Source organism: Caretta caretta, chromosome 20 (assembly GCF_965140235.1).
Source record: "Caretta caretta isolate rCarCar2 chromosome 20, rCarCar1.hap1, whole genome shotgun sequence".
Classification (NCBI taxonomy): Eukaryota; Metazoa; Chordata; order Testudines; family Cheloniidae; genus Caretta; species Caretta caretta.
The window spans coordinates 22,551,075-22,558,632 of NC_134225.1; the positions used below are offsets into that span (position 1 = coordinate 22,551,075).

The window sequence follows — 7,558 nt, forward strand, 5'->3', positions numbered from 1 at the left end:
TATTAATAATGGAAATGCTCGAGGTCAAAGCAAGTTAGATATAAACACGGTTTCATCTATAACACGGTAAGATTTTTTGACTCCCGAGGACCGTGTTATAGCAGGATAGAGGTGCAATAAACAACAGTCATTCCACGCAAAACACTGACCACATCATTCCCCCCTTTGGCTGCACCTGTACGAGGAGAAAAAGTACATTTTTAAACCCATTTAAATTTTTGTCACCTTATTTACCCTTTTGCATTCTGTGGTTGAGAATATAAAACTGTTTCCTTGTCCTCCCCAATCTGTCTAATATTCAGATTCTGAGCTCTTTGGGGCTGATTATGTTTTTGTTTATATCTGTACAGCTCCTAGCACAATGGGGTCTTGATCCATTACTGGAGCACCTCCACAATACAAATACACATCTACCCCAATATAATGCGATCCAATAGAACACGAATTCAGATATAACACAGTCTTTCAGCATTGTAATCCTAGCATTGACAGGGCAGTTATAGTTTTAACCTGTTAGCTGGTTGAGATAAACCCTAACAGGGAGCTTAGGACGCAGTGCGGCTAGTGGACAGAGAACTGGACTTAAACTTGGACTAAGGAGACCTGAGTTCTAGTCCCGGCTTGCCAATGTCCTGCTGGGTGACCTTGAACAAGTTACTCCCCACCGTACGCGCCAGTTTCACAATCTGTGAAATGGGGACAATTATACTGACCTCCTTGGTAAAGCACTTTGAGATCTACTGATGAAAAGCACCAGCTATTATTAGTGAAGACATCTAACCTCCAAGGCCTGTTACAACTCCACCCCTCTCTACTTATCCACTCTTATCACAACCCACACCTTATACTGATGCCAGCCTCAATTACCACTTGTTCACTCCTCCCACAAACACCTTTTTGCTTTCTTCTATGCTGCCCCTTATGCATGGGTCATCATCACTGCTCTGGTTTATGTGCTCTCCTGCTTCAATCCACTACAAAAAGATACTTGCACTGCACACTCTTCAGGGCATGGACTGTCTTTTTGTTGCGTGTTTGTAAAGTACACTTTGTAAGGACAATGTTAAATATTTGTTCAGTGTGATCCATTGGTTTGTTCTGACCCTGATTGGAGGTCCCAGGTGCTATTCTAACATAATGAGGTGCAGCTGAGTAAACTCAACATTTATTGAAATGATTACAAAAAATCCATATATTCCATTTAAAACATTTATAGGTGATTGTTTCCCACTCCCCTAACCCTTCACAGAATAGTCATCTTTTCAGATAGGCAGGGATGATGGACAATTCTGTATTTGTACATAGCCTAGCACAGCTGAGATAGCCTGACCTAGACTAAAACCCTGAGTGCTAATGTATTATAATAAAATATTAATTGCCTCAAGAATCAAAACTAGTGATCTTTGTGTGAACATGTTTGTTAAAGCGGCAGGGATCTCACACTTCTCTCCGCCCCAAAATATCTTATTTGTTTCATAGCCATAATTTCAATCGAAACAAAAATTAATATAGGACCCTAGAGAACTGTTACTACCCTCTTGATCACAGAAAAAAGTTATACTTAATTTTATTCATTTGTAATGTTTTTCCTATTGCCAAAGCATTTTGGTGCTTTTTTTAGATTCACATATTATAAGGCCAGAAGGGACTATTGTAATTCACTGATCCTCTCATGGAGCAGTGACTGTTTAAAAGATAGGAAACAAAGGGTAGGAATAAATGATCAATTTTCACAATGGAGAAAAGTAAATAGGGGGGTCTCCCAAGGATCTATACTGGGACCTATGCTGTTCAACATGTCCATAAATGATATAGAAAAGGGGTAAACAGCGAGATGGCAAAATTTTCAGACAATACAAAATTAGAAAAGATAGTTAAAACCAAAGCTGATTGCAAAGAGATACAAAAGGATCTCTCAAAACTGGATGACTGGGCAAAGAAATGGCAGATGAAATTCAATGTTGATAAATGCAAAGTAATGCACATTGAAATACATAATCCCAACTATACATCCAGAATGATGGGGTCTAAATTAGCTGTTACCACTGAAGAAAGATCTTGGCGTCATTGTGGATAGTTCTCTGAAAACACCCACTCAATGTGCAGCGGCAGCAAAAAAGGCTAATAGAACGTTAGGAATCATTGGGCAAGGGATAGATAATAAAATGGGAAATATCATAATGCCTCTATACAAGTCCATGGTACGTCCCCACCTTGACTACTGTGTGCAGTTCTGGTCATCCCATCTCAAAAAAGACACATTAGAATTGGAAAAGGTGGAGAGAAGGGCCACACAAAATTATTAAGGTATGGAACAGCTTCCATACAAGGAAAGATTAAAAAAGTCTGGGACTCTTCATTTTAGAAGAGAGACAACTAAGAGGGGAGATAGGACAGCGGTCTGTAACTCTTGACTGGTGTGCAGAAAGTGACTATTTACCTCTTCATAGAGCACAAGAACTAGGAGTTAACCAATTAAATTAATAGTCAGCAGGTTTAAAAACAAACAATAGGAAGTACTTCTTCATAAAATGCACAGTCTACCTGTGGAACTTGTTGCCATGGGATGTTGTGCATACCAAAAGTATACCTGGCTTCAAAAGAGAATTAGCTAAATTCATGGAGGAGGGGTCCAGCAATGGCTATTAGTCAAGATGGTCAGAGATGCAACCCCATGTCCCTAAATTTCCAACTCCAGAAGCTGTGACTGGATGACAGGGGATGGATCACTCAAAATTGCCCCGTTCTGTTCATTCCCTCTGAAGGATCTGGCACTGTCAGAGACAGGATACTGGCTAGATCAGGGATTCTCAAACTGCAGGTCGGGACCCCTCAGGGCGTCGCAAGGTTATTACGGGGGGGGGGGGGGGTCACAAGGTGTCAGCCTTCACCCCAAATCCAGCTTTGCCTCCAGCATTTATAATGTTGTTAAATATATTTTAAAAGTGCTTTTAATTTACCGGGGGATGTCACACTCAGAGGCTTCCTATGTGAAAGGGGTCACCAGTACAAAACTTTGAGAACCAGTGGGCTAGATGGACCATTGGTCTGACCCAGTACTGCCGTTCTTATGTTCTTAATTATCTAGTTTGAAAGCTTACTTGCTTCAAAAAATGTTACTAGTTGGTTAAAAAACTAAGCATTTGCAATTTTAACAGTTATTTGCTAAAGTATCTTTTATAATTTGTGGAGTATCAGTTTTATTTGAGTTTTCTTTAACAGAGAAAATGATAGCAGAATTCTCATTACACAGAAATAAAAGCCTTGGGAAGGTTTAAAACCTTTGAAAACCATTCAGGCATTAAAAATAAAATTAAAAAGCACATTTTCTCTTCTTGAGGTTCATCCCCGAATAACACAAAGAATGGGATTCAAAGGAGTCGGGCACCCAAATCCCCTCAACTGCTTTGAAAATACCAGCTGCAAAGAATAAGGAAACATGCCACAGAAGTCTCACTTGGGGATGACCTCCTTCTTGAACTGTCTGCTGTGATAAGTATGTTCCACTATGCTGAAAACCCAACCTGTGTAGAAAGGTAATCAAATATGCTACACTTAAAAGCCACTCATTTTTATATGATCTTAATGCAACTCATGAATTTTAAAAAACAGCTGCACAAATCCTTTAATTATATCCCCATTTCTGCTTCTCTTTAGATTCTGATCTTTGAAAAAGGAAAATATAAATTATTTTAACAGAAAATTAACAGATTCCCTCAGTTAACTTGCCTATCCCCTTTCATATTTTAATGGCAAGAAGATTAGCAAAGCACAGTCAGTGATCTGAACACGCTATATACCATTTATCTGTCATTACACTGAGGGACCAAAGCAAAGATGAATGCAAAACATATGAAGACATACATCCAGTCTACCAGTAAAAAACCTGAAGAAATCCTCCCAGCAAATGTCAAATATCTGTCACTCTCCTCCATCTCTGAAGGAGACATGCAGAAAATTGGGTTGTACTTTAAAATAAAGATATTGCATCTAATATCTGAACATTAAAACAATTATGCAGAAGAGAAATTCAGATACTTAGAGTAATTTCTCTCTCAAAGATGGGAATGAGGAAAAAACATTTGTAAAAATATCTAACATTTAGAACGAGGTATTATTTAATATATAGTTAAATGTCTCAGACTTCAACGCAGGCTAATATTTGTGTCAAGTTTATACACATCAAAACCTGCAGTATCTTAAAAAATGTAGGGCATTTTGTGAATGTTGAATTAAAAAGACTTTTTATATGAATGATCCTCAGAAACACACACCACAAAAATAGGTGTATTAGCCAATATATATGACAGTTATTAAAAACCTGCTACAAATGTTACAAAATACAACAAAGAGCCTCTGCCTTAAAACAATTAGACTACATTGTTAACTGTTGTGTGACCAACAAAGGCGATACAAATTTGTCCCAAAAACAGGTGATGAAGGAGAACAGTTAAAACCCACCATTAAAATATTGGGGTATCAGTAAATATTGCTTTTATTTCCAATTGATTTCCAAGTGGAAGTTGTGCTACATATTGAAACCATTCATATTTAAATGTGCTTTGTGTGTATCAGAAAGCCATGTGGGTGTGGGGGCAGGGGGAAAGGAGAATGATGGGGGCAGAGGGGGTGGTTATTAATGGGCTTTGTGAGCAGATCCTCTTTAAATCGCCCCCACCCTCAAATTCATGTAAATGAGCTGAGTAGAACTGGGGCATCTGACAATGGGCTTTGCCGGTGGAGTTGCCTGTGGTTATGTGCCTATTTGGTGCAGCTGCTGCTGCTAATGGTGCACCTTTCAACCTCCTCCCCCAACACATGAGAACAGGGGTGTCTCTCCAGGAAATGGGAGCATGGGCAATGGGATTCAGCTAGGGGAGAGGATTTCTAGCCCTTCCTGCAAGCACAAGTGACTGGACTTGATTCTGTGGATCTGCCCCAGGCAGATGGAAAATTGGAACCCTCCCCACAATATATATATGAATGGAAAGCATGCACATGTGTAGGAGGTCCAGCCTGGAGGTTGTAGGCCTGAGGAATCTAAGGCCACACTCCTCACATCACCCAAGGAAGGAGAAGGGGGGGGCGGGTATAGCTCTTGAGGGCAGAACAGCAAGCCAGAGGGCTAGAGGGAAGAGATGGGGAAACGCAGTTCCTCAGGGCTGGGCAGATGATGGTAGTGAGGACAGGATCCCTAAAATGAGGTGAGGAAATGTCCCTTGGCAGGAGGAAGGATGCTAAAATAGAGGCAGTACCCCAAGGGGAGTGGGAGGATGCTGATGGGTGAAACTGGTTCACACAGGGTAGGAGATATTATGGGGGGCAGTAACCTTGGGGTAGATTGGATGGGGTAACAGACACGGATGGTGGGGAAGTACCCCAGCCTAAAGAGCGAGACATTAAGGAGCAGGGAAATTTCTGGGTGGAGGGGGATGCTAATGAGGTAGAGGCACAGTGTCACCGGGAGAAAGGATGAAGGAAAGAGGCTGACTGGAGGAGGGGGCACAGCCCCTGGGTGGGGCAGTATCGGGGAGAGGGGGGAGAGGATTCGTGAATGGAGGTGGTAGGAGGGGTCAATGCTAATAGACAGCATGCTTGAGGAGGGGCCGAACCCCAGAATGAACGGAAATGCTAATGGAGGCAGTGCACCAGAGATGGGGTGCTGATAGGGAGAGAAGAGATGCTAGCAGAGTACAGTGCACTGAGGATGGGGTGCTAATGGGGGAGAACTGATAGTAACAACAGGGAGTTTAACTGGTATGTGGGTGCTAATGGGGGCAGGAACAATGCTACTGGGGGGGCAGTGCCCCAGGGATAGTGGTGCTCACAGGGGGGAGGAACAATACCAGTGGGGGGGCAGTGCCCCAGGGGTGGGGATGCTGATGGGGGAAGAGGGAACTGTACCACAGACAGGGTGTTAACAGGGTGAGGGGCAATGGATGGGGGAAGGGAGGATGCTCGTGGGGGGGGGCAGTGCCCCAGGGATGGGGGTGCTGATGGCACAAATGTACCAAGGAATGGGGGATAATGGGGACAGTGCCCCAGTGATGGGGGAAGGGAGGGTGCTAGTGGGGGGCAGTGCCAAGTGTACCAGGGATGCGGGTGTCAATGGGGGGGGAAGGGGCTAATGGGGACAGTGCCCCAGGGATGGGAGGATGCTAGAGGGGGGCAGTGCCCCATGGATGGGGGTGCTGGTAAGGGGGGGGAAGTGTACCAGGGATGGGGGTGTCAATGGGGGGAGGGCCCCAGGGACGGGGGAATGGAGGATGCTAGTGGGAGGGCCGTGCCCCAGGGATGGGGGTGCTGGTAAGGGGGGGGAAGTGTACCAGGGATGGGGGTGTCAATGGGGGGAGGGGGTGTCAATGGGGGCAGGGCCTCAAGGACGGGGGAAGGGAGGATGCTGGGGGGGGCCGTGCCCCATGGATGGGGGTGTCAATGGGGGAGGGGCTGTCAATGAGGGGAGGGCCCCAGGGACGGGGGAAGGGAGGATGCTAATGGGGGGGCCGTGCCCCACGGATGGGGGTGCTGGTAAGGGGGGGGAAGGGGAACTGTATCAGGGATGGGGGTATCAATGGGGGCAGGGCCCCAGGGACGGGGGAAGGGAGGATGCTAATAGGGGGGGCCGTGCCCCACAGATGGGGGTGCTGGTAAGGGGGGGAAGGGGAACTGTATCAGGGATGGGGGTATCAATGGGGGCAGGGCCCCAGGGACGGGGGAAGGGAGGATGTTAGCGGGGGGGGCTGTGCCCTGCGGCTGCTGATGGGGGGGTTGTGGGGGGTGTTATTAATTGCTCCCCTATCCCACACAATAAGCTGGCCGATCTCTCGCAAAGGGAAATCACGGAGGCCTCTTGACCCGCCCGGGCCGCCGTAGCCCCCTCAGCCCCTCGCTCCTCCCCGCCATTTCATTCAATGGGGGAGCCGGCCGGGGCCCCCTCCCTACGCGGCGCGTCAGGCCTCCCGCACTTACCGTGCCCGTCCCGGGAGGAGCCGCTCGCGGGGTCCATCCCCGCCGGGGAAGCGAGCGAGCGGGCGGGCGGGCGGGCGGCCCGGGGTCTCTTTCTGGGGGGGACAAAGGAACCGCCGCTGCCGTGTGTGAGGGAGACGTTCGAGCTCCCCCTTGCGCGCGCCCCCGCGGAAGGCAGCACCGCGCGCGCGCTCCCGGTCCAACTCCACCGCGCGCACGCGCGCGCGCGCGCTTCGCGGCAGCCTCGGTCACTGGGCGGGCCCTAGCGGGGCTCGCGCACTCAATCACCCGTCCCCGCCCTCTCTCCCTCTGGGCGCAGCCGCGCCTTCGCGTGCACGTCAGAGTTGCACGGCCAATCAGGGCCATGAGGGAGGTTCGCGCTCCTCCCCTCTTTCAGCCAAGGAGGGTGGAGTCCCAACCGCCCTTATCCAATGGGAAGAAACATGACGCATGCCTCGGCCAACGGGTCGAGACGATCCCGATATAACCCTCCCACTGCTTTCAGCGCGGCAACCAATGGGAAAGTATCTCAGGGCTCTCCCTTCCCCCACCCCTCGCAGCCGGGGGTTTCTCGCGCTCAGCCAACGGGCGC

At 47.6% G+C, this 7,558-nt stretch overlaps 1 protein-coding gene across 8 annotated transcripts in view; it reads right to left on the minus strand.

Moving 5' to 3' along the window:
* SMARCA4 (SWI/SNF related BAF chromatin remodeling complex subunit ATPase 4) overlaps positions 1-7,136 on the minus strand; it is a 57,163-nt gene extending 50,027 nt beyond the window's left edge. For all 8 annotated transcript variants that reach the window (XM_048831389.2, XM_048831395.2, XM_048831394.2 and 5 more), the window contains exon 1: positions 6,970-7,136. The gene's annotated coding sequence lies outside the window, so the exon portion shown is untranslated. The remainder of the gene's footprint in view (positions 1-6,969) is intronic.
* Between the last annotated feature and the right edge of the window lie 422 nt (positions 7,137-7,558).